This window comes from Geotrypetes seraphini, chromosome 1 (genome assembly GCF_902459505.1).
Source record: "Geotrypetes seraphini chromosome 1, aGeoSer1.1, whole genome shotgun sequence".
NCBI classification, from domain to species: Eukaryota; Metazoa; Chordata; class Amphibia; order Gymnophiona; family Dermophiidae; genus Geotrypetes; species Geotrypetes seraphini.
In genome coordinates this window covers 349,570,841-349,597,701 of record NC_047084.1, presented here as the reverse complement: position 1 = coordinate 349,597,701, position 26,861 = coordinate 349,570,841, and positions in this window count along the sequence as shown.

Below are 26,861 nucleotides of genomic sequence, written 5' to 3'. Positions count from 1 at the left end.
TGCTGAACCGGAACATACGCAGGTGAGGCTAGACTCAAGTCACTGGTCTTTGATCTAAGGGCCGCCACGGGAGCTGGGCACCATGGACCACTGGTCTGACCCAGCAGCGGCGATTCTCATGTTCTTATGTACCTGTGGAGTTTGTTTCATTTTTTGACCATATTTTGGTATTTGTAGGACAGGCACTGCTAGTTTATTGTTCCTATATTGATTTTACTCCTATTTATATTCTTACAAAAGTACAGTTAGGTTATAATATACACTAGATTTTAGCGAATCAGCTGGGTAGATTATTTAGATGAACTTTTTTATTATGCCTGTTGATATGCTTTCAAATATTTATATGAGTATTTTTTACAGCACATCCGTCACTGATGTTCTCCAATAGTATCATGTTGTATTATAAGGTATTTATAATGGGGGGTTTTAACATAAAATATTTCCTTCTCTTTTTTTCCCCCCTTCATGTATTACAGCATTAATTTATCTCCAAAATGACATTTTGGATTTTCCAAGGCTTCCATTGACTATTATTGTCTTTCAAGTTTAACGGGTCAGTTTTTTTGTTTTCTCTACCTACGGGCCCCTTTTATCAAACTGCATTAGGGGTTTTTTTTAATTGCGGTTCACTGCAGTAAAAGCTCTGACACTCATAGAAATTCCATGAGTGTTGGAGCTTTTACCACAGCGGCCTGTGATTAAAAAAACCCCAACATAGCTTTGATAAAAGGGGTCTGCATTTAGCCCCCTTTTGAAAAACTGCGCAAGAGGTTTTTAGTGTCTCCTGGTGCACTGAATGCTCTGTGCTGCTCCGACGGTCATAGAGTTCCTATGAACGTCGAAGCAGCACAGAACATTTAGGGTGCTGACCGGTACCTCTTGAGCAGCCTTTTAAAAGGGGGGCTAATTTGTATTTTATTAGCTTACTAATCAAGGTTCATAATTTATTATTATAGTTTCACCTTTTTGTCTCATTTTACCATTTAAGTAGATTACTATAGCCATGATGATTTGTATTTTGATCATTCTTAATTTTTATTTTATTTACAGTTTTATGATTTATAAGGCATTTTCTTTCTTTTTTTTAATCTTTATTAATTTTCCAAACTAATACAAAGTGCCAGGAATATGTTGACATTAGTAGAAACATAGAAAATGACGGCAGAAAAGGGCCATAGCCCATCAAGTCTGCCCACTCTAATGACCCACCCTCCTGGCTTTACACCCTTAGAGATCCCACGTGAATATCCCATTTTCTTTTAAAATCTGACACGCAGTTTGTCTCGATCACCTGCAGTGGGAGTTAATTCCAGTGATCGACCACTCTTTCGGTGAAGAAATACTTTCTGGAATCACCATGAAATTTACCCCCCCTGATTTTCAGTGGATGCCCTCTGGTGGACGAGGGGCCTATAAGACGGAAAATATCATCTTCCACCTTGATACGACCCGTGATATATTTAAACGTCTCAATCATGTCTCGTCTCTCTCTTCGTTCCTCAAGTGAGTACAGCTGCAATTTATTTAGCCTTTCTTCATAAGCACTTAAATTCAATCAGTAACCATACAGAATAAAAATATCCTTCCCCTCCCATCCAACAAATTAATAAAAAAATAACCAAAAAAGATATCCCTCCCCCCCACCCACCCTTTCCTGGATGTGTATAAAAAGAAACAAAAATTTAAACAAAAACAACTATGTTGAAGTAACAAAGGATGTCTAAGGGCCCCAAACCAATTTAAATACTTTGCTATGCCCCAGCATATCAGCATTCATCTTTTCGTATTTGTAACCTAAACATAAACTGGTCCAACAAAACGAAAAGTTGAGGCGGTCGCAATTTTTCCAATTGCGGGTTATCATTTGCATAGCAATCCCTGACCTAATTAGGAAAAGCCTGCATTTGTAGCGATCCATGGGAGGCTTAATATGCAGCAATGCTCCACATATAATTGCCTCATACGTCAAAGGGATTGTTGATTCCAGTATGAGGTTAATCTGTCCCCATATTGACTTCCAGAAGTTGAGTATCAAAGGACAATAGAACAGATGATCCAGTGTCCCAATGTCTAGATGACAGTGCCAGCATCTATTAGATTTAGAACTATCTAACTTATGTAACCCAACAGGGGTCCCAAAAGATCTATGCAACAGAAAAAAACCATGTTTGTCTGTTTATAAGGTATTTTCAATGTATCATATATAATAAAATGCTAGAGCGCGCATGCGCTCTCGAAAATTCGTGCGGTGTGGCGCCGTGAGGTGTGGTTCTGTGGCAACATTCTAACCTCATGGCGCATGCGGGGGCTGAAGGCGCGCGACTGTGCTCTCTCTCTCTCTCTCCTAACTTCCCAGCTCCAGCGGCATAGGCAGCACCAGTGGCAGCAACCGAGTGGTGGACAGCAGCCCCGCTCCGGCCGTTGACCCTCCACAAACCTCTCAGCTCCAGCGGCGTAGGCAGCACTATAAACACACTGCTTCGCGCCCTTCTACTGCCGATTTCCTCTGCCGCATCTCTGATGACATCATCGGAGACAGACGCGGCAGAGGATATCAGCAGTAGAAGGCCGCGAAGCAGCGTGTTTAAAGTGCTGCCTATGCGGCTGGAGCCCGGAGGTTTGTCGGCGGTGAGAGGGTCAGGAGCAGGCCAGATCGGGCAGTAAAAGAAGGGGGAGCGGCCGAACGGAGCAGGGAAGAGAAGGGAAAGGGGGGTGGGGGAAAATGCTGCTACTGCTTTTGCACAGGAAAGGGGGGGATAGGAGGGAAATGCTGTTGCTTCTGCATAGGGAAGTGGGATGGAAATGCTGCTGCACAGGGAAATGGGGAAAAATGACAGACAGACAGCGGGAGGGAGGGAGACAGAAAGAAAGAAAGACACCGGGGCAGGGAGAGGAACAGAAAGACAGACAGAGAAAGGGGGCCAGAGAGAGAGTCAGTGGGAGAGGGAAATGGGGCTGCTTTAGGGGGAGGGGTGTGCTTGGGGCAAACAGCTTTGCTCTGGGGGGAAGACAGAAGGGGCCATGGAGAGACAGGGAGAGGGAAAGGGGGCTGCTTTGGGGGGAGGGGTGTGCGGGGGGAGACAGAAGGGGCCATGGAGAGATAGGGAAAGGGGGCTGCTTTGGGGTGTGCTGGGGACTAGAGAATGACACGGTGACAAAATTCATCACCGTTCCCGTCCCCGCGGATAATCGCGGGAAATCATCTTCATGTCATTCTTTAAGGAGAGAGGGAAGAATCAGAGTATGAATGGCCACAACCACTGACCCGCAAGCTTTGCTTTGAAGAATGCTGGTGTAGAAGGACTGAGGTTGAAACAGACATTACAGAATGACAGTCTCTGGTATCCAGAGCAGATGTTGTGATGTCATAATGGCTCATTCCACCAGTGCCTAAGAGCCAATCACATCAGTGATGTCACAATGGCTTCATTATCCTTGGCTCACATAAGAATCAGAGTATGAATGGCCACAACCATTGACCCACAAGCTTTGCTTTGAAGAATGCTGGTGTAGAAGGACTGAGGCTGAAACAGACACTAGAAAATGACATGGGATTATTTCCTGTGGTTATCCACGGGGACGGGAACGGTGATGAATTTTGTCACCATGTCATTCTCTACTGGGGACAGACAGGTTTGCTCTGGGGTGGGAAGACAGAAGAGGGCCATGGAGAGACATTTTGGGGGGAGGTGGGTGCTGGGGGCAGACAGCTTTGCTCGGGGGGGGAGGGGGAGACAGAAGGATACAGACAGCGGCCAAGGAGAGAGAGATAAAGAAACACTGACAGACAGACATCTATTCTAGCACCCGTTAATGTAACGGGCTTAAAGACTAGTATATTTATAAATTGTTTGCATTATGTTTTGTATCGTTTTTATGTTACACCATTGTAATTGTTGTTTATGTTATTTTAGACCCCTGAGGCAGGCGTTTTTACACTGCAATACGGCCCATGTTGGTTCTCTTAATAACCTTCACATCCATTCCCGATTCTGGATGGTCCTTTGTGCTTTTATTGTTCACTAGTTTGTACTTTGACCCTCTCCTATACTGACTAATTTTTGTTAAAGGCTATGCACTAATGGCAACATTAATGCATGGGAAAAAGATCACACAGAGTCTTGAGGGTTGTTGGTTTTTTTTAAACATTAATGCATAGTCATTAATTCAGAAAATGGAAAATCGGCCATGTCACTGGTTTTCTAAATATCCCCTTAGCATATGGGAAAGACCTGTATGAGGGTGCGCTAAGGCCAGTTTTTCTCACAGTTTAGCAAAAGGAGTCATAAATATTTTATAATGTCTATATGTCTTTCTTACATAAAATTCTTGCCTTTATAAGAATTTCTTATCATCTATACGCGGACAATGTCCAATTCTTTTTTCCCATTAAGAATTTGTGGGATGAAAGTCTTGTTTTTGTTTTTTTTAAGTTATGTCTTCTTACTGTTTAAGACTGGATATCCATTAATAGACTTAAGTTAACGGTACAGTTTAGGGGGTGAAGAACTTATGTACATGACAGAAGACTGGGACATGGGTGTGATTGTATGTGATGATCTTAAGGTGGCCAAACATGTTGAAAAGGTGACAGCGAAAGCTAGAAGGATGCTAGGGTGCATAGGGAGAGGTATGGCAAGTAGGAAAAAGGAGGTACTGAAGCCCTGTATAAGACTCTGGTGACACCTCATTTAGAATATTATGTACAATTCTGGAGACCACATCTGCAAAAAATATATAAAAAGGATGGAGTTGGTTCAAAGGAAGGCTGTTAAAATGGTGTGTGGTTTTTGTCATAAGGCGTATGGGGACAGATTTAAAGATCTCAATCTGTATGCTTTGGAGGAAAGGCGAGAGAGGGGAGATATGATAGAGACGTTTAAATACCTACATGGAGTAAATGCACATGAGTTAAGTCTCTTTCATTTGAAAAGAAGTTCTGGAATGAGAGGATGTAGGATGAAGTTAAGAGGTGATAGGCTTAGAAGTAATCTAAGAACATAAGAACATAAGAAAAGCCTTAACCGGATCAGACCGAGGTCCATCCAGTCCGGTGATCCGCACACGCGGCGGCCTATTTAGGTACTCCTGATTGGAGACCCAGATATACCGTAGCCCTCAATATTATTTGCAAGAAGGTGTGCATCCAACTTGCGCTTGAATCCCAGAACAGTAATCTCTGTCACAACATCCTCCGGGAGAGCATTCCAAATTCCCAGCACGCGCTGTGTGAAAAAGAACTTCCTGACATTCGTCCTGAACCTGCTGCCACTCAGTTTCAGTGTGTGACCTCTTGTCCATGTCACATCCGAAAAAGTTAGTAATTCTTCTTCTTGGTCAATTTTATCAAATCCCTTTATTATTTTAAAAGTCTCTATTAAATCCCCTCTCAGTTTTCTCTGCTCGAGGGTAAACAGTCCCAATTTCCTAAGGCGCTCTTTGTAGCTCAAATTCTCCAATCCCTTGACAAGTTTCATGGCTCGCCTCTGTACCCTCTCCAGCAGAGTTATATCTTTCTTGAGGTATGGAGACCAGTGTTGGACACAGTATTCCAATTGCGGTCTGACCATTGCTCTATAAAGTGGCATTATTACATCTTCCGATCTACTCGTGATCCCCTTCTTACAGAAAGGGTGGTAGATGTGTGGAACAGTCTCCCAGAAGAGGGGGAGGAGACAGAGACTGTGTCTGAATTCAAGAAAGCATGGGATAGCCACCTGGGATCTCTTAGAGAGAAGAAGAGATAATGATTACTGTGGATGGGCAGGCTAGATGGGCCATTTGGCCTTGATCTGCCATCATGTTTCTGTGTTTCTATGTTTAAAGGTTCCTTTTACAAAGCTGTGGTAGGGATTTCCCTGTGGCAAATGCACCAAAGCCTATTCAGTTCCTGTGGACTTTAGTGCATTTGCTGTGGGAGAATCCTTACTGCGGCTTTGTAAAAAGGGCCCTAAATTTAGCAAAAACTCAAGTATTATTTTTTTCTGGTCAGACTGAGATTGATTGTCCTATGAGTTTAGTGATGGGGAATAATGTGATTTCAATTGAACATGAAATCAAATATTTAGGCATTATGGGGTCCCATTAAGGGCGCTAACCGATTTAGTGCACGTTAAAGATTAGTGCGCGCTAAATGCTAAGACATCAGTTATATTCCTGTGGACATCTTATCATTTAGCGCGCACTAATCTTTAGCGCCCCCTCAACCTGTTCTCGTGCTCAGAGCCGCGTCGGGAGGGCATCAGCGCATGCACAAGTGTGGCATGATGACATCACACACGCACACATGACATCCCTGCGCTGTATCATCGCATGTGCAGATGCCCTCCCGATGCTGTCCTCGGCTGGAAATTTTTCAAAACCCAGACGAAATGCCGGGTTTTGAAAAGTCGTCTGGACACCCGGACATGTCCGGGTAAATCCGTACGTCTGGTAACCCTACCCAAGGCAATGGAGAGTTCCGTGACTCACCCAAGATCACAAGGAACAACAGTCGGATATGAACCAAGTCGGATATGAATCCCTGGAGGTTAAGCCTGGTGTTCTAAGCCCTAAACTACACATCTACTAGCTCCTCCTCCAGCTGTTTTCATACACACTTGGGGTATTAAAGAATATTACCCCCCCGCTCCTCCCCCTTCCCCCCCCTCCCCCCCCCCCACCCCCACACACACACAGCTTTCTAAAATCCCTGCTCCTACTGGGGAGCAGTCCTGCACATTTCTGCCTTCATTTTAGAATAGGATCTGAGCCTTTGTAAAATACAAGGGGAATTGTGCACATCCCCACCTGGACATTTTAATTCCCTTATCGGTGTCCTTTTTTTTAAAAATTGGCCTCATAATTTCTAAAATGCTGCAGATAATGGAGTTATGCAATCACCCAGCAGCCAACTCCTAGCTCCCTCTCAATATTGAGCCATTAATAAACAGAGTCCTAGCCTAGGTGTGTTTATTCCTATACGTTGGAGCCTAAAGAAAATTGAAAATGCAGTGTCTCGGTATCCTGTTTCTATACAGGCAATAAATCCTGTATTGTGTGTGGGGGGGTTATTGTAATTTTCAAAATTATACATTACACAAAAGTACAAGAATGGAATTATATACAAGAAAAGAAGTAAACTACTTCTGTAGTAATATTAAAGCAACCAACAATTTCCATCAAGCCCACATTAAGGGAGATTACTATTTTAAACAGAAACATTTACAATCATAATAAAAGAATTTCTAGTAATGTACGTCAAGTAAATATTATTTACAAAAGTTCAAAATTCTAATTCATCCTGGTCTCATTTAAATGAACTCCTGTAGACAGTAGCTATCAAATTCAATTTATAATGACTTATGAGTTTCTTGAATCAGTAAAAACTGCTCTAATTGTAAAGGATCCCCCAAAATATAATCTTTATCTTGACACCTTAATCAGCATTTACAAGGGAATTTTAAATAAAAGGATGCTTCAATTGCCAAGACACGGGGTTTTAATGTTAGAAACGCCTTTCTTTTAAACTGTGTTGTCTTGGCAACATCCGGAAAACCGAAAACATTGTCCCCACAGAAATTTTTATTTTTATTTTGAAAATAGGTTTTCAAAATCAGTGTTTTATCAGATTCATTTAAACATTTTACTAGTAAGGTAGCTCTAGTCAAGACAGTATCTCGCGAATCTTCTAAAAATCCTGTAAAATCAAATTCTGTGGGAACAAGTTCTTATCCCTTGTTCAGAAGTAATTTTTTTTTCTTTTGTGGAACATAGTAATATATTGATATAGGCAATAAATCTGCGTTAGCCAGACCAAGGATTTCCTTAAAATATTTTCTAAGAAGAATTTCAGGTAATAATAAATGAGTCCTTGGAAAGTTAACTAAACGCAGATTTTTAACTCCCAAACACTCTTTAAACATTTCAAATTTAGAACGCACTACATGGGAATAAATGTTTGTAAAGACAGTATCTGTGAATCTGTAATACGTCTATCTAAAATTTTAACATTTGCATCATTATTTTCCAGCTTTTGAATCACTTCCTGTGAAAAATTTTGATTTTGAATAGCTATTGGCTTTAACAATCCCTCTACACGAGTATTAACCAAACCATGTTTTTTTTAAATTATTATTTAAAACAGAGTTTCTCTAAGGAAGGATTGGGTAGTGTCATTTTGTTATCCGGCATGGCTGTTCTGAACAATGTAATGTAATGTAATGTAATTTATTTCTTATATACCGCTACATCCGTTAGGTTCTAAGCGGTTTACAGAAAATATACATTAAGATTAGAAATAAGAAAGGTACTTGGAAAATTCCCTTACTGTCCCGAAGGCTCACAATCTAACTAAAGTACCTGGAGGGTAATAGAGAAGTGAAAAGTAGAGTTAGAGGAAAAATAAAAATAAAATAAACATTTTAACAAGACAGCATTGATCTAAATACTTTGGAAGGTAGAAGAGAGGAGAGAAAGGAATAGAAGCAATGTCAGCACCTCACAAGCACAGCAGCTGTACGCGGTAGTAATGCATGGCACTCTGAAATGCAGCAGCACCTGCTAAATCTCAGAACCTGCTAACAATTACAGACTGTCCTTAAAACTGAGAATATTGGTTCTTTAAAGTGGGGGAGGGGTGGGGGAGAAGGAGAGAATATAAACTAGGATTAAAGAAGCCCTTCTTTTATTCGTGTTTGCATCACCCATTCACAATTTAGGTTTCAGTGTTTCAAGTTCGGCTTTTACAGTAATTCGTTACATCGCATTTCTACCACTATCACTATTGCAGATATAATGGCCTCAGGACACAATTACTGCAATATGCAGGATTTTGTAGAAAATGTGACAGGAAATATCGCTATTCTTTTACTTATTATTGCAAATTATTTTTCAAGTTAAAATATTTCTAGAGGCAGGGAGAGTGACGTGGCATTTCTTAGTTGCTCTTCATGTCTCTACTCATAAGCTGCAACAGAATTCACACAGCACTTTTAGGAAATTATTTATTTATTTATTCATTCAATTTTCTATACCGTTCTCCCAGGGGAGCTCAGAACGGTTTACATGAATTTATTCAGGTACTCAAGCATTATTCCCTGTCTGTCCCGGTGGGCTCACAATCTATCTGATATACCTGGGGCAATGGGGGGGGGGGAATTAAGTGACTTGCCCAGGGTCACAAGGAGCAGCGTGGGTTTGAATCCACAACCTCAGGGTGCTGAGGCTGTAGCTTTTAACCACTGCGCCACACTGTTCTTGTCTCTTTGGGACATTGTACACAAAGAGCAAGAGTAGTGATCCCATTGTTTCTGTACACGTGAAGGGGCATAATTAAAAAAAAAAAGTCTAAGTCCCCTTTTGGCCTAAGGCCTTAAACATTGAAAGTAGAAGTAGGGAAAATGTCCATAATCCAAAAAAATGTCCAAAAGGAGGATTTTTAAAAATAATGGCCTGACTCTATGTTCAGCTGTTTAAACGCCCGGACCACCGCTATGTCTAAACTTATACCCTATAATCAACCAAAAAAAAGCCTAAGCCCCAAATGTCCAAAACAACAGCTTTTAGGCGAAGGAGGAGCCAGTCCTTCGCCTAAAAGCTGGATTCTGTAACCGGTGTCTGTCAAAAACAACACCGGTTACAGAATCCACCCACCCCCCCCCCTCACGACATCGGGGTAAGAGGGAGTCCAAGCCCTCTTGCCCCGCGGCACCCCCGACCTCTCCGACGACATTGGGGCAAGAGGGAGTCCAAGCCCTCTTGCCCCTTGGCACCCGCGAACCCCCAATGAAGATCGGGGCAAGAGGGAGCCCAAGCCCTCTTGCCCTGTGATCCCCAACCCCCCCTCACCGAGTCCGATGGGGCCAGGAGGGAGCCCAAGCCCTTCTGCCCCGCAGCCCCCCCCCCCCGATTATGTTCAGGGCAGGAGGGAGCCCAAGCCCTCTTGCCATGCGATCTCTAATCCCCCCTGAGTCTGATGGGGCCAGGAGGGAACTCAAGCCCTCCTGGCCACGCGACCCCCACCCCCTACAAGATTGAGCCCAAACCCTCCTGCCTAGGTGGACCCCCTACCCCCCACCCCCACTAAAATATGGGCAGGAGGGATCCCAGGCCCTCCTGCCCTTGAATCGCCCCCCCCTGCTGACCCGCGACCCCCCCCCCCGCCGACCCCATGACCCCCCTACCCCCAATCCCACTCTCCATACCTTGTCAACGTTGGATGGACGGAAGGGTGCCAAGCCTGCCCATCTGGCAGGCCAGCCGGCTCCGGAATGGGGCCGGATTGGCCCAGGCGGCTTAAACCCCGCCCACAGGAGGAGCCTAAGGCTCTCGGGCCTATTCTGGTTGGCCCAGGCGCCTCAGGCCCCACCTGTGGGCGGGGTTTAAGCCGCCTGGGCCAATCCGGGGGTGGAACATTATTTAGATCCATTTCGAGAACTATATTTTGCACTTGTGCTCATGGAAAGGACAGCAGATGAATACCCTAAAATGTATGTCTGCCTAGAGATATTTGTTGTTGGCATCCAGAGCAGTTTACCAAATGGGGTGCTTAACTAAAAAGTCCATCACTATCCAGTGAGAAGCAGAAGCAGAAGAAGAGGAAGAGAAGGCAGGCACCAACAGGAAAGACAGAACAGGAAGGAAAGGCAAAAAAGCTGAGTCCAAGGGCTTCCAGCAATCTAGACATTAAATCGAGTCTAATCTTTGCTTAAACAAAGGGCTGTACATATCTTATTGGGGGGGGGGGGGATGAAAGTGTTTATACTTAAATATTGTTTGCCTTCAGTGCCTTTTTGGCTTGCATCTTTTTATTTACTTCAGTGTAGCCCCTTAGGATTGTATTCTGTAACTGGCGCCTAAAAAGATAGACGCCCATTGCATGTCAATCACATTTGAGCACCCATTACAGAATCGTGCATAGCTGCACCTAACTAAAACATAGGCGCTGGTAATATAGGCCAGGTTTTAAAGGCCTACATTATAGGCGCCTATGTCCTTTAGAGAATCTGGCCTAGTGGCGCCTAAGAGCTCCTTTTACAAAGGTGCGCTAAGCGTTTTAGCACATGCTAAATATTAGCGTGCGCTAACCACGTGCTAAACGTCAACACGTGCATGTTAGTCTATGAACACGTTAGCGTTTAGCATGTGCTAAAAATGCTTAGCGCACCTTTGTGAAAGTCTTTCTCCACCCCTGAGCATGACAACTTTGCTGTTAGGCACCGCTAGGCGCATTCGGATAGGTGCCTACCTTTTGGAGCATCGTACCTAAGAGGATAGGCGCCTAGCTCCCACTTTTTTATTTTTTCAATTATGAGCTTGTTAAAGCTCATAATTGAAGCCAATTTGCTAATTACCTCCTTTTACAAAACCGCAAAAGAGGTTTTTAGCGCCAGCCGGTACGCTGAATGCTGTGCATTTGTTGGTGCTAAAAACCACTTTCCCGGTTTTGTAAAAGGGGGAGTAAATTAGGCGCCTATATTAAGGCGTCTCTTTTAGAATTTCCCCCTTAGTTTATACTCCCCCCTACACCTTGATTTGTTTTAGGTGCTCTGTTCTGTTCTTTTTTTTTTTTTTTAATTCTTTATTGATTTTTAATCAAAAACAGTGTCATATAAATGAAAGAACAAAAGATATTCCACATATTGCACTATTATCTATACAGGTAACATAAATATCATTCAATAATTTCATTTTCCTGCATATAATAATATCATAATATATCCTACTATACAATACAAATAAAGAATAAAGTTACCCAAATATCACTATCAATATTTATTCCCCCTCCCTCCAACCCCCCACCCCCCTGGATGTGTAAAGATAAATAAACCAAAGAAAAGAAGAGATATGATGAAAATACATTATTATGTTTTTACAAATTTAGTCAATGGGCTCCAAATTTTATTAAATACCTCACTAAAACCCCTACATTCTGCGTTAATTTGTTCGTATCTGTATGTAGTACACACATTCACCCACCAAAATGTATAATTAATTCTATGTGTTCTGTTTTGTATTTTTCCCCCAGTTAAAGTGAGATGCACCTTATCCATTTTTGTGTAGCAGCTCTGAGATTAGCCTCATCTCCTTAGTGGGAAGCTGACTACATACAAATTATTTTTTTGCACTAAGCAGTCGATCTCAGAACCCGTGAGCAGAATTTGGTGAGCAAAAAAAACCAAAAACCAAAGCTAAATAATGTCCCTTTTATAGCCAGCATACAACAACAAATGGGGAAGACGCAAATCTTTTTCAGTACTACAGGCAGAGAAAATGTGTCACTTTGTTGCTGTGTTGGCTAGGGAGATACTTGCACAAGAAGGAAACCGACTGATACGTTGACTTATCTGATGAGTGTTTTATGCATTTGGGTCAGAGCTGACAATCAATGTCACTCCTCCAAGATCCTTAAATATATTGCCAGACTCCATCCATGCTCCATTTACAAGTTTCATGTTGCCTTTGTTTCTCATGGTCCTCATGAAAATGATTTTAGCTCCGATCTCAATGTTAATGGATTCCTGCTTACATTTGACTTCCGAATATGTTGCAGCTAATTATTACACAGGACAAAAGATCAGAGCCAGGAGGGAGGTGATTGGTGTGGAAACATAAAAGAAGCCATTTCTGCAGCTTGGCACCGGGCCTGAATTGTAATGGAGCGTCTTGAAATTGGTGGCGTTTCATTTATTTTATTTTGTCGCTGTAGTTTTTGCAGGGAAAGGGTGAAGGGGGAGGCTTAAGATTTCCCCTTGAACATGATGTCAATATGTTGGCATGTCTCCTTTTATTAAGATGCCATCCTACTGATAACAAGTCCTGCTGTGTTTTACCAACATAAAAAATTAGACTGGAGACCGAAGAGCGGCAGGTGGCTTTTGGCTCTAAGAAATAATCACACTTGATGTGGAAAGTAAAGTAAAAGGAGCCATCTGTTCACTGCAGGAGGACGTGAAAAATCACATTAACATATTGTCACTAACATCATGAAATACACAGTTAATAATTTAGTTATCATGGCAAGCCGCATTGGATGCTTGCTCAGAAAATGTGAAATATGAAAGATGAGTTGCTGTGTTGCCCTTTTGAAAATTGTATTTTTCTCTTATTTTGTGTGTTGCTCTATAAACTGTCTTCTTTTCCCTGCAAGAGCCTAGATTATGAGAACAATTTCGTCTCTCTCATCCACTTCAGGAATAAATAGATTCTGACTCATGCTTTTTTTTTTTTTTTTTTAACCCTTAAAACTGTTGTGAGTCTTCATCTTTCTTTCATGACTGGGAACATACCCATAGCTGGAGAAACAAACTGAACTGTTACCCCAATCAATCGCATTAAATAATGGGAAACTCTGACAAAAAGGAGTGGCCACGTTCCATTCTTTTTGGAAAGAATGGAAAGTGGCCACTCCTTTTTGTCAAGATGTGTCATCTTTTTGGAAAGATGCAATCTTCATCTTCCTCCGTGCAACACTACTAGAAGACAGATTTGCATTTGAATCCATTCAAATATGCATGACTGCAATTAAAGAATGGCACGGAGACAAATTTGTCCCCTTCCACATGGGATCTATCTGTTGGCGTGAGCTCTGTCTCTGCCCCTGCTCCATCCCTACAATTGTTTGAGGCTTGTGTAGTTGAGGACAGAGATTGTAGGGGTGGGGCAAGAACAGAGAAAAAAAAACTCACGGAGATGGGATGGGGATGGAGATAGATCCCACAGGGACAGGGACAAATTTGTACCCATGTCATTCTCTATCTGCAATATCTCTGCAGTTCAAAGAACACTTGTTTGAATGGAATGAATCACATGCATGTTGAGAGCAATGGATGGGAATATCACTAGTTTTTAATAAATGTCTTAGTCGCTCATTTAGGAAAAGCAATTTTGTTTTTTCACCACCATAATAAATCTAGTGATAGGCATCTTAACTTGCATTTTCAAGTTTTGTATCGGAAACAGGCCATATCATTTTAAAAAAAACAGGAACCTTATCCACTGCAAAGGACTTGGTTGAAAAAGGACATTAATACTGGCCGTATGTTCCCTTTGCAATTGCTAATAAAGATAATTCTAAAAAAAAAAAAAACTTGTTTCTATTCTGAAGAAAAAATTAGTAGTTACAATGTAGACCAATTCTTTTTTTTTTAATCTCTTACAGCTTTCAGTGCTGGTTTATTTTAGTTTGACAATCTCACCCCTAAAAGATATCTAATACCATAAGTGTACTTCTTGGAGTGGAGGAGTGGCCTATGAACTAAAGAAGCCAGGGTTCAAAACTCATTGCTGCTCATTTTTTGATCTTGAACAAATCACTTAACCCTCCGTTGCCTCAGGTACAGATTTAGATTTTAAGCCCACTGGGGACAAGAAAATACCATCAAGTTTCTATGTTTTTATGACAGGTTGCAGAGGGCTTCAATGGCTAGGATGATTTAGATGGCTGGAGCAAGCTTGGATGGAGAATTCAATAGGTGGAACCTAAGCGCAGTATCGGGCAGAGCTTTGGGTTCTGGCCCAGAAATAGCTACGAAGGAAAATTTTAATTGCATCAGTAATTTAAAGAGGGAGTAAGGTTGGGCAGACTGGATGGACCATTCGGGTCTTTATCAGCCCTCATCTACTATGTTGCTATGTTACTGAAAGAGATGTGAGCTAAATCCAAAAATTCCTTGGCCTGTCATAATTAAAGGTGGCCAGTGACTCATTTGCTTGGAGAGGATGAGTCAGAGGAGTGATTCGGAGGCAGAACCACAGAGGAAAGACAGTCCAGTCCAATCACATGACTAGGACTGGCAATTTTAAAAGGGTTAGAAACCAGGCCACACGCACCAGGCCAACATATGACTTATTTCACAAAGAAATCTTTACATAACAGAAATAAAGCCAATTTATAATCATTAGAAAATCCATCTCTATCACAACTGTTTTCCGTAATTTATTGATATATTAAAACATATGCAACTGTAAAAACATGCAATTATACCTTCACATGTGAAGAACATTGCACATAATACACAGGTTCTGAGTCGTCTCGGGAAAAGCAAGTCAAACTCTCCACTAGCCAGTGCTTTGGAATCGACTCAAAACTGCAAAAACAAAGAAAGAAAAACTCTACACACACACAGCAGTGATTTTAATAACTATTACAGTTTATTACAATTGTAGTAATTTTTGAGAATGGACTTTACCTGGTTTGGTTGAAGCTGGCTCTCTAGCCTTATAACTACACACAGTTGTCTTACCTACAACCATCCTTTCTTTTACCTTTTGCTCTCTCTTTCTCTCAAACTGAACAGGAAATCTGATTTTCCAGCATAAGTATACTCACAGAAATCTAGTGTCACCAGGCAGTGCTGCTCATGCTTCCCTCCCCTCTCCAAAGCTCATTAGCAATATCATTGAAGCATCTTGTATTCATATATTCCCTTCTAATGTGTCCCATGGGCAATACTCCTAAACTTACTTGCTCCACTTCATCACTGACGCTGAAACCGTGGATTGAAGACAAAGTTTTATTTTATTTTTCTTTCCAGCTTATGATTTATCTTTAATCTTATCTATTGTTTTGCCTTTTGTCTTTGTTTTGTTTTGTTCTATTTCTATCATTTAAATTTCTCCAGAATTCTACTGTTCAACGGCTCCCCCTTCTGCTTCTATTCCTTTCTCTCCTCTCTTCTACCTTCCAAAGTATTTAGATCAATGCTGTCTTGTTAAAATGTTTATTTTATTTTTATTTTTCCTCTAACTCTACTTTTCACTTCTCTATTACCCTCCAGGTACTTTAGTTAGATTGTGAGCCTTCGGGACAGTAAGGGAATTTTTCAAGTACCTTTCTTATTTCTAATCTTAATGTATATTTTCTGTAAACCGCTTAGAACCTAACGGATGTAGCGGAATATAAGAAATAAATTACATTACATTACATTACTTGTTGCCACTCAGACTCCATCCTGGCTGCACCAGCCTTACTATGGCTCTGATGCCCTAAGAGCATCACATCTTCCCAAATGTCCCACAAATTACTTTCACTAGCACTAGTTCCCCCATCGCATCATTCAATAGCATTCAGAGTCATCTCTATTCTCCCTCCTTTCTTCCTCTTTTTTTTTTTTCTCCTGTAGCCACCCATTTTCCTTTCACTAACACCAACAGTGAAGTTCTGACATATAAGATCACAAGAGCAGCCATACTAGGACAGACTTGCAGGTCAATCAAGCCTAGTATCCTGTTTCCAACAGTGGCCAACCCAGGTCACAAGTGCCTGGCAAGACACCAAAGAGTAAAACATATTTTATGCTCCTTATCTTAGGAATAATCAGCATATTTCCCCACATTCATCGTAATAATGGTTTATGGACTTCTCTTTTAGGCAGTTATCCAAATAATTTTTTAAACCTGCTAAGCTAACTGCTTTCACCACATTCTCCGGCAACAAATTCCAGGGTTTAATTAAATACTGAGTGAAGAAATATTTTCTCCTGTTTGTTTTAAATCTACTACTTAGTAGCTTCATTACATGTACCCTAGTCCTAGTATTTTGGAAAGAGTAAGCAAGTGACTCACATCTATGTGCTCCACTCTACTCAGTATTTTATAGACCTCTATCATATCTCCCCCTAAGCCATCTCTTCTCCTGGCTGAAGAACTTTAGCTGCTTCAGCCTTTCTTCATAGGGAAGTTGTCTCATCCCTTTGATCATTTTCATCACCCTTTTCTAAACCTTTTCTAATTCCGCTATATCTTTTTTGAGATATAGCAACTAGAATTGCACATAGTATTCAAGCTGCGGCTGCACCATGGACTGATACATAGACATTATAACATTTTAATTTTTGTTTTCCATTCATTTCTTGATAATTCCCAACATTAGGCATTATTATTGATGATAGGCTTTCTTTCCACGAACATATAACTAACATTGTTCGATCTTGTTTTTATAGGCTGCGTATGATCCGTTCAATTGCTAAATTTCTAGAACCAAAATCACTTAACATACTGATCCATTCGTTAATTATTTCAAAACTTGATTACTGTAACTCTCTATTAATAAATGTCACCCAAAAAGAAAAGAGGCGTCTTCAGATAGTTCAAAATACCGCCATCAAATTAATACACAACCGCAAAAAGTTTGATCACGTTACTCCACTCCTGATCGAATCACATTGGCTTCCTGTCGCTCATCGCATTACCTTTAAAATCCTACTTTTAGTTTTTAAAACTCTGGTCTTCGAATGAACCCCAATTCATTAATAAACTACTTATTCCCCATAGTACAGCACGTTCTTTAAGGTCCATTAATCAAAAACTCTTAACAGTTCCATCACTGAAAGTTATCGGAACTCATCGTCATGATATCTTCTCTGTAATGGTCCCACAATTATGGAACACCTTACCTCAGCATTTAAGAGAAGAAAATGACCTAAACCGTTTTAAAGGCAATCTGAAGAGCTTCCTTTTTAAAGACACCTTTAATTTATAATTATATCTAATGATTACCTTTTTATATATATCTTATTCCCCCTTCCTGTTGTTTTCACCATTCATGTCTTCTTTTATGCTTTATTAAATACAATTGTAGTTCTGCCCTTTCTCCCTTATGTATCTTAGTTTGTATGTCAATATGTCAAACTCTTGTAATTTATTATAAATAAGCTTATGTGTACACCTTTTGTTTTTATTTGTAAATCGCTTAGCAAATGAAATAAGCGATTCAATAAGTTAAAAATAAACTTGAAACTTGAATTCTATTTACCTTCTTAGCTGCTCCCACACACTGAGCTGAAGGTTTCATCATATCCTCAACGATGACACCTAGATCCTTTCCAAGAGCAGTGATTCCTAATATGGAACCCCACATCTGCCATTTTAATGCTCAGTCTTCTAGTCTCACAAGATCCTCTTGCAATTTAACAACTTTAAACAACTTTGTGTCTTCAGCAAATGTTATTATCTCACTAGTCATTCCCATCTCTGTATCATTAATAAATTTGTTAAAAAGCAGCAGTCCCAGCACAGACCCCTGTGGAACTCCTGTGTTTATCCTTCGCCATTGAGAATATTGACCATTTAAACCCTACTCTCTGTTTTCTATCTTTTAACCAGTTCTTAGTTCCTAATAGGTCATTACCTCCTATCCCATGACTTTCTAAGTTCCTCAGGAGCCTTTCATGAGATACTTTGTCAAATGCTTTTGGAAATCCAGATACACAATATCAACTGGCCCACCTTTATCCACATGTTCATTCACCCCTTCGCATGCCTACTTACCGGTTGAGTGCAGGTCACCCACTAATCAACAAAAACTTCTCTCCTCTTCCTCCATGCCACTAGGGATTTTTAATGTCCCTCTATAGCAGTGGGAACTTCCAAAGGCTCACCAGGGCTTACTGCTACACACTTTACCCATGCAGCAGGTGCGCTGCTGCACCAGTCTCCCATCCCAGCTCCAGCATACAGTCTGGCTTCTGGCAATACCTACAGCAGGCCTACACAACTCAAAAAATGATCCAGGGCCGAAACAAAGTATGAAACTGTAGCGAGGGCCGCAGGTAGTGGCCACGGCTCGAGGCACCCAGAAGTGCATGGATGTTGCCATGATGACATCACATGAATGCTTGACATCATCACGTTGAGGCCTTCCAGATGGGCCCTGAGATTCCAGTAGGGGGTGCCAGCAGGGAAGAGGGCAGAAGAGAAGGAGAGGCACTGGCGGCGGCTGATTGCCTACAGCAGTGTTTCTCAACCAAGTTAAGTACCCACAACCACAGACCTCCCAGTTCTGCCCTAAACCCACCCAAGCTCAGCCCCAAATCCTGCCCCCTTTACTAATTGTAATGCAATTTTTCCTTTCATTTTTCATATACACACAGCAGATATAAATTCTCAAAACTGACACATTTCGATCACTAAATTGAAAATAAAATAATTTTTCCTACCTTTGTTATTTTAGTTAGTTTCTGGTTAGACTTCCTTCTGACTGTGCATCTAACATTTCTTTCACAATCCAGCCCTATCCCCTTTGGGTCCAGGTTGTTATCTCTTTTCCCTCTGCTTACCCTCCCCAGATCCAGTGTCAGTTCTCCTTTGTACCTACCACCACCTTTGTTCCAGGTCTCTCTCTCTCCCCCTCCTCTGTTATGATCTTCCATCTCTCTGTTCTTCCTCAGGGTCTCTCCCCCTCTGTCTTTTCTATTTGCACCTCCCATAGTCCAGCATCTGCCTCCTGTCTTTCCCCTTTGTTTTAGATTTCTCCCTCTCTCTATCTTCCTTCTGCTAACATTTAGAGTCTTCCCCTCTCTACCCCCTCTAGTCCAACATCTGCCTTTTCTTCAAGTCTATTTTCTTGCCCATCCTCAAGGCCCTTTTCTGTCTCTCTCTCTCCCCCCTCCCCACCCCCAGGTCCTTTTCTGTCTTTCTTTCCAAGTAGGAAGCAATTAAACCAAAGTTTTTGGGTGCTGGACAAACTTTTCCTTGAAGATCTCCTTCTCATGGTCTGTCCAAACATTCATGAATTGCCTGTCTTTATAAACCATCAATCCATTCATATTAATAAACTTAACCTGTCAATGCTCAGCATCAAACATCATAGGAGGAATGACAGATAGCTGCCACATTTGTTTTTCATGGTTCACTTGTTCAGAAAACCCATCAATGATTTCTGAGATCTCATGTTCACTTCTAGCGATAGATGCAGACAGACCAGCCCCTCATTGACCAATCTTTTGAAACCGTTCCTACTGCTCCATCTGTTTGCGAATTTCAGGGAACTGTTTCTCATACTATTCTCTAGTTTTGGTTTCCTTGGCCTTCCGGTGAGAATTGTTCTCAGTTCTGTCCACTTTCTTCTCCCAGGCTTCCATCAGTTGATCATAACATTGACAAATTTTCTGCTCCCTCTGTCTCTCTCTCTCTCTCTTCCCCCCCCCCCCCAACCCGTCTCCAGATCCAGTGTCCTGCCAAGGTCCTTGCGACGAGCAGGGCCTTACCTCTGCTGCTTCCTGCACCCAGCGAGAGGTCATTTTCTGGGCTGTGACTGCTCTTGAGCTAATTATGCCAGCCTGCAGAGCAAACCTAGCAGGCTGCCGTTGGCCTCCACAACACGTTTCCTCTGCCATGGTCCTGCCCTTGCTCTGACATCAGGGGTGGGACTGTGGCAGAAGGAACGTGTGTGGAGACTGATGGCAGCCTGCTAGGTTCGCTCTGCAGGCTTCCGTAATTAAGTTGTTGGTCCTCAATAAGCGGTGGCGGCACTTTTAAAGGTGAGACTAGGGTGGAAGAGCAGGAGTGTGGAATGAAAACCGTATCGTGCGTGGGCCATATGTTATGCAGGGCTGCCTTAGAGCAAGCATTATATTACATTGATATTTATGAATCACTAATATACCCCAACAGGACCACAATGTGATTTCCAAATTATAAAAAGATTGGCTATATCCAGGAATTTCAATCATAAAAGTTTCTAAATGCAATAGGGAAGTCATTCTCTAAGTAGGCGACTCTATTTAAGCACCCCAAGTGGCATGGTAGGATTTTAGGTTACATTATAGAATATTAGTGTGACCCAGAATTTGCCCACCTAGCATTTAGGAGTAAAATAACCCATAGCTAGTGTTATTTTACCTTCTGTATCATGGCTTGAGGTATATACCAGGTACACAATATAATATTTACATAGAGTGTTGGACCTTAATATATTATTTAGTAATATGCATGAGATTCATGTACATACACTGCCTCCATTGTATGCATTTCTCTTTCATACCCATTCATTGTGGATATCCTGATAACCTAGAAACATAGAAACATAGAAAGATGACGGCAGAAAAGGGCTACAGCCCATCAAGTCTGCCCACTCTACTGACCCACCTCATTAAGTCTGAGTGCTAATGACCTAGTTCCTTAACTCGACCCTCGTAGGGATCCCACATAAATGTCCCATTTATTCTTAAAGTCGAGCACGCTGGTGGCCTTGATTACCTGCACCGGAAGTTTGTTCCAGTGATCCACCACCCTTTCTGTGAAGAAATACTTCCTGGTGTCACCACTAAATTTCTCTCCTCTGAGTTTGAGCTGGTGCCCCCTTGTGACCGAGGGTCCCTTGGGAAAGAATATGTCATTTGCCACCTCGACACGACCTGTGACGTACTTAAATGTCTCAATCATGTCACCCCTTTCCCTGCGCTCCTCTAGAGTATAGAGCTGCAATTTGCCCAGTCTTTCTTCGTATGAGAGACCCTTGAGTCCGGAGACCATCCTAGTGGCCATCCGCTGGACCGACTCAGCTCGAAGCACATCTTTACGGTTATGTGGCCTCCAGAATTGCACACAGTATTCCAGATGAAGTCTCACCATGGTTCTGTAAAGTGGCATTATGACTTCAGGTTTGCGGCTGACGAAGCTTCTATTGATACATCCCATCATTTGCCTTGCCTTGGATGAGGCCTTCTCTACTTGTTTGGCAGCCTTCATGTCTGCACTGATGATTACTCCCAAGTCCCGTTCTTCTGAAGTCCTAGCCAGTGTTTCTCCATTCAAGGTGTATGTTCTGCATGGATTTCTGCTGCCGAGATGCATGACCTTACACTTCTTAGCGTTGAAGCCCAGTTGCCATGTCGAGGACCAGTTTTCCAACGTGATCAGATCCTGCGTCATACTATCCTTGAGATTGCTTTCGCTTACTGTATTACACAGTTTGGCGTCGTCGGCGAACAGTGTTACTTTACCCTGAAGCCCTCGGGTCAAGTCCCTTATGAATATGTTGAAAAGGGATGGTCCCAGGACTGAGCCCTGTGGCACTCCGCTAGTCACCTCCGATGTCTCAGAGAGGGTGCCATTAACCACCACCCTCTGAAGTCTTCCACTCAGCCAATCATTGACCCATGCAGTTAGTTTCTCACCTAACCCCATCGATTTCATCTTGTTTAATAGTCTACGGTGTGGGACACTGTCAAAAGCTTTACTGAAATCCAAGTACACTATGTCCAGAGACTCTCCCGAGTCTAGCTTTCCTGTCACCCAATCAAAGAAGCTGATAAGATTGGATTAGCATGACCTGCCCCTAGTGAATCCATGTTGACAGGGATCCCTTAGATTCCCCTCATCCAATATCGTGTCTAATTTACCTTTAAGTAGAGTTTCCATGAGTTTACACACTATTGATGTGAGACTCACTGGTCTGTAATTCGCAGCCTCTGCTCTGCAACCCTTTTTGTGCAGAGGAATGACGTTAGCTATTTTCCAGTCCAGGGGGACTCTCCCCGTACTTAGGGAGAGATTGAAGAGCATGGCTAACGGTTTCGCCAGAACATCGCATAGCTCTCTGAGCACTCTTGGGTGCAAATTGTCCGGTCCCATGGCTTTGTTCACCTTGAGTCTTGACAGTTCTCTGTAAACATCAGCTGGTGTGAACTCAAAATTCTGAAATGGGTCTTCCATGCTTTGCTTTGTTTCCAGCCGTGGCCCTTGCCCTGGTGCCTCGCAGGTAAAGACTGAACAGAAGTAATCATTCAGTAGTTTGGCTTTATTGGAATCTGTTTCCACATAATTCCCATCTGGCATTCTGAGGCGTACTTTCCCGTTTGCGTTCTTTTTGTTGTCGCTAATGTACCTGAAGAAGGATTTGTCCCCTTTCTTAATGTTCTTCGCTAGAGTTTCTTCCATTCGAAGTTTGGCCTCCCTGACTGCTGTTTTGACCGCTGCAGACTTTGTCCTGTATTCAATGTTTGCTTCTTTTTCCCCCGTGCGTTTGTATGAGAGAAATGCTCTTTTCTTCTCCTTGACGAGGTACGAGACCTCATCAGTGAACCATTGGGGTTTCTTTTTTCTGGTAAGGAAGTACTCCAGGACTAATTTGAGAAACACTACTGTAGAGTAAATGGCAGAAGGGCCAGATGTCAATAAATCATGTTTATCTGTCTCTTGACTGCTAATTTAACAGAGGGAGGCCTGGCCCTGGCCTTACCTTCGAGCTTGCCCATAAACAAACAAGGAAGTCACCTAAAAGATGCAAGACCAGTTGCTGAATCAATCCAGAGAGAAAGGTTTCCTCAATACTTGAAACCATTCCATATGAAGCTCTAAATGGGCCTAGCATGCCCCTTTGGCGACACCCTATTCACTGCAGCACTTGATAGTATTTGAAGGGCTGGAAGCTCTAGGACCCAGGCGGCCGTAGGTCTGTCCAACACAATGCCTGCCACAATGTCACACTCGCAGGGCTTCTCTTCTGCTCAAAGTACTCATACCATGCTAATTTCTCAGAAAAAAATATGTTTATCAAAACATTTTAGGGCTTATTTTATAAAGGTTGTTTTTTGTTTAAAGCATATTTGGGTGTGCACAGCTGAGGTTCACCTAAGGTGTTAGATAAGGGATAGAGATGTATACAGCTTCTTTTGTAGTTACACAACTACATCCAAGGTGGTTTTCATACAGGTACTCAAGCATTTTCCCTCTCTGTCCTGGTGGGCTCCACTATTACTGGGGCAGTGGATGATTAAGTGACTTGCCCAGGGTCACAGAGAGCAGTGCGGGGTTTGAATCCACAACCTCAGGGTGCTGAGGCTATAGCTCTAACTCTAACCAATGCACCACCCTTGGGCCAGCAGCTCTGGGGGGATTATTGTGCAAACCTATTTTGTAACAGCACAATCACAACAGGCACCTTTTTGTGGACATATCGGTTCTGAAATTACTCCCTTGAATGCACTGTCAGCCATGGGGCTCACTTGTAGGTGAAAAAATATTACCAGGTTATCATAATAATAATAATAATAATATTAATTTATTTTTATATACCGCCAAATCATCAGTTCATGGCCGTTTACACAAAGATATTACAGTAGGGAATAGAAATAGTTTCATAGTTTATTTAAATTTTGATTAAACGCTTATCCAAAGGTACAAAGCGTTATACATCGTAATTTAAAATAGCTGGGAGAAAAACATTTTAAATAATTAGACATTTTAAATAATTAGACTAACTAAACAAACATACTTATGGCCTGAAAACATTGGGGAAAAAGGGAAGAACTACAATTTCTTAGAAAGAATACATAAAAGGAAAATACAATAGGAAAGGGGGAAAATTAAGTAGTGCGTGTGTAAAAAAAAATCAGTTGTAGGCGTCTTTAAAGAGAAAGCATTTTAGGCTGCTTTTAAATTTCTGCAAGTTTTTTTCAACTCTAAGATATAGAGGGAGAGAGTTCCAAATTAAAGGGGCAGTGACTGAGAAAATGAGAGTACGACGAGTACCGATTATCTTTATTAAAATAGAAGAAAACATGGTTCAGAATAAAAGCACTAGGCAAGAGATACAACCTTGTAAAACTTGTAGAAGATAGTGAATACATAGTACTATTAATTACAATATAGTAAATAGAAATTACACAATACAGTTGATTGTACGAATAATCATAAATTGATTAGAAGCTTAATACCTTAATAAATTTAAAAAATAAAATCAATTTTGTATTTCAGATTGTTTGAATAGAGGGGCATAATCGAAAGGGACGTCTAAGTCTGTTTACATCCATCTCGCAAGTCGTCCAAAGTTAAAAAGAGCCTAAGACACATTTTTGAAAGAGACGTCCAACTTTTTTTTACTTTCGAAAATCGTCTAATTATACGTCCTGCCAATCTGATCATCCAAGCCGCTAAATTGTCCATCTTTATACCACTTTTCTGTCCAACTTTTCGTCCAAGTCCAAAACGCCTAGAACAAGCCCTGTTGAACGTGGGAAGGGTCTGCAAAGTGATGGATTGAACACCCAGACATGCCACCTAAATAGTGGGGTACCTTAAAGGGCACTGCTGTGAACTTCACAAAAAGGGTGCCATGGCTTCTCCTCACTACAGCTCCCTTATAGGTCACGGTGAGCCCCCCAAACCACCTCCAGAATCCCCTAGACCCACTTATCTACCACCCCAATAGCCCTTATGGCTTCAGGAGCCACTTGTATGCCAGTAAAAAAGGGTTTTGGGGGTATATAGGGGAGTGCACATGTTTAAGTATCAATACAGTGATTACAGGGGCTTATGGGCATGGGTTCTCTTCTCTATGGGTCCCTAACCCACCCCCAAGATGACAAGCTGCCTCTGGGCTGGACGACTAGGCTTTCCTATGCCAGGCGGCCAGGTGATAATAGTCTGAAGGCTGAAATTTAAAGTTGTGAATAAAATTTTTATGGGGGTGGTGATCACTGGGGTAGTGTGTGGAGGTCTGTATTATGTGTTTGAAGTGCTTATCTGGTGAGTTTAGGTGTGTTTTTGTGACTTAGACCATGTTTTACATGGTCTAAGTTGCAACGTCCAAGTTCCGTCTAGACTCTGTTGTAAAACTTTCGGTTATAAATGCTGTACGACTTAAGTGTAAGGCGGCCCACATCCCGCCCAACTTCCGCCCTTGACACGCCTCCCGAAACACCCCGTTTAGCTTTGGACATTGAGCGGCACTATGAAGGCCTAGGTCATTTTTAAATATGTCCAAAACCCGGTTTTATTCTCGGCGCTTGGACGTTTTTGAGAAATGCTCGTCCAAGTGCCAACTTAGGCCGGTTTTTGGACTTTTTTCTCTTTCGATTATGAGCCCCTTAGGTTTTAAGATCTTTCTGGAATTGATAATAGGTGAGGGATGGAGAGATAAGAGCGTTCAAGCATGAATTTATTTCTCCTGCCTGGAATGCCAAAGTCCTATCCAATAATTTTTTATAATGGCATGCTTTAACTGCAAACATGTACTGTTAAGGCAACTGCATATCCAAGCCTTACCTACTATTATCTCTATGTTGAATTATGTGTATCTATTTAGAACGCTTCAGTTTATCTTTCTGAATCAGGTACAGTTTTTTCCCCCTTTTTTTTTTTTTCTTTTTCTTTCTCTGTCCTATGATTAATAGCATTCCTTTCCTTTTTATTTGTAAATTATCTTGTGCATCCTTTCAACAACCTGTAAAAAATTAACAATTGCAGGCCACTGCAAAAACCATCTAATATATTTCACAATGTCCTGAGCCTTATTTGAAAAGTAAAGCAAATCAATATATACAGTCCGTAGCACCCTTCCCACCTTTGTGAGACGTCTCATTTCCATCTTTCTTCTCTTTCTCTCATTGCAATGTTTGGATGAAGCTGAAATAGTTATAATGAACTCTAATGTATGCTAAACATCGAGGCCAAGCAGCGCAGGCAGGTCCTCCAGTGCATTAATAGATCACACCACCGAGGTTTTGCTGGAAACTCTAGTAGATATGTAAATAGCAGCAGAGCTAAATGGATTCATTTTGTTGTGATTGAGACAATCAAAATAAATTGCAGGCTGAATTTTCAGTGAGAGGATAAGGTAAGTGACTGGCCGAGATATGATCATGCTTGATATAGTCCAGACCAAACTAGGAGATTATTCTTGGGCATCTTATTAGTCTAGATGATTAAAAAAGAAGAAAATGTAAAATTTCAATATATAACATTACACCTAAATGGAGCACTGTTTCATCTAACATTTAGCTTCCTGTCTGTGGATGAAGGGCTTATAGTGAGTCAAACAATAGCTACCCTGGGGACTATAGGTATTTATTTCAAAATTATAATGCAAACATCAGAAGTCATTCATGGGCAAATAGTTAGGGATTAAATAAGGCTGATCCATCTCAAGGCTGGTTTTTTTTGTTTTGTTTTTTAATCATCGTATCCTAAAATTGATTAACAGTGTTAACAGTTGAGCCATTGTCTGCATCCTGATGGATTATTTTTGGGCATATTTGACTGATTTGATAGACATTCCTATTCTGGGACCAAGAAAAGCTTTTTTCATGTATTTGTAAATTACTCATGGAATAATTTTCCAGATGCTGTCCAGTTAATAGTGATAAATCCATAGTATT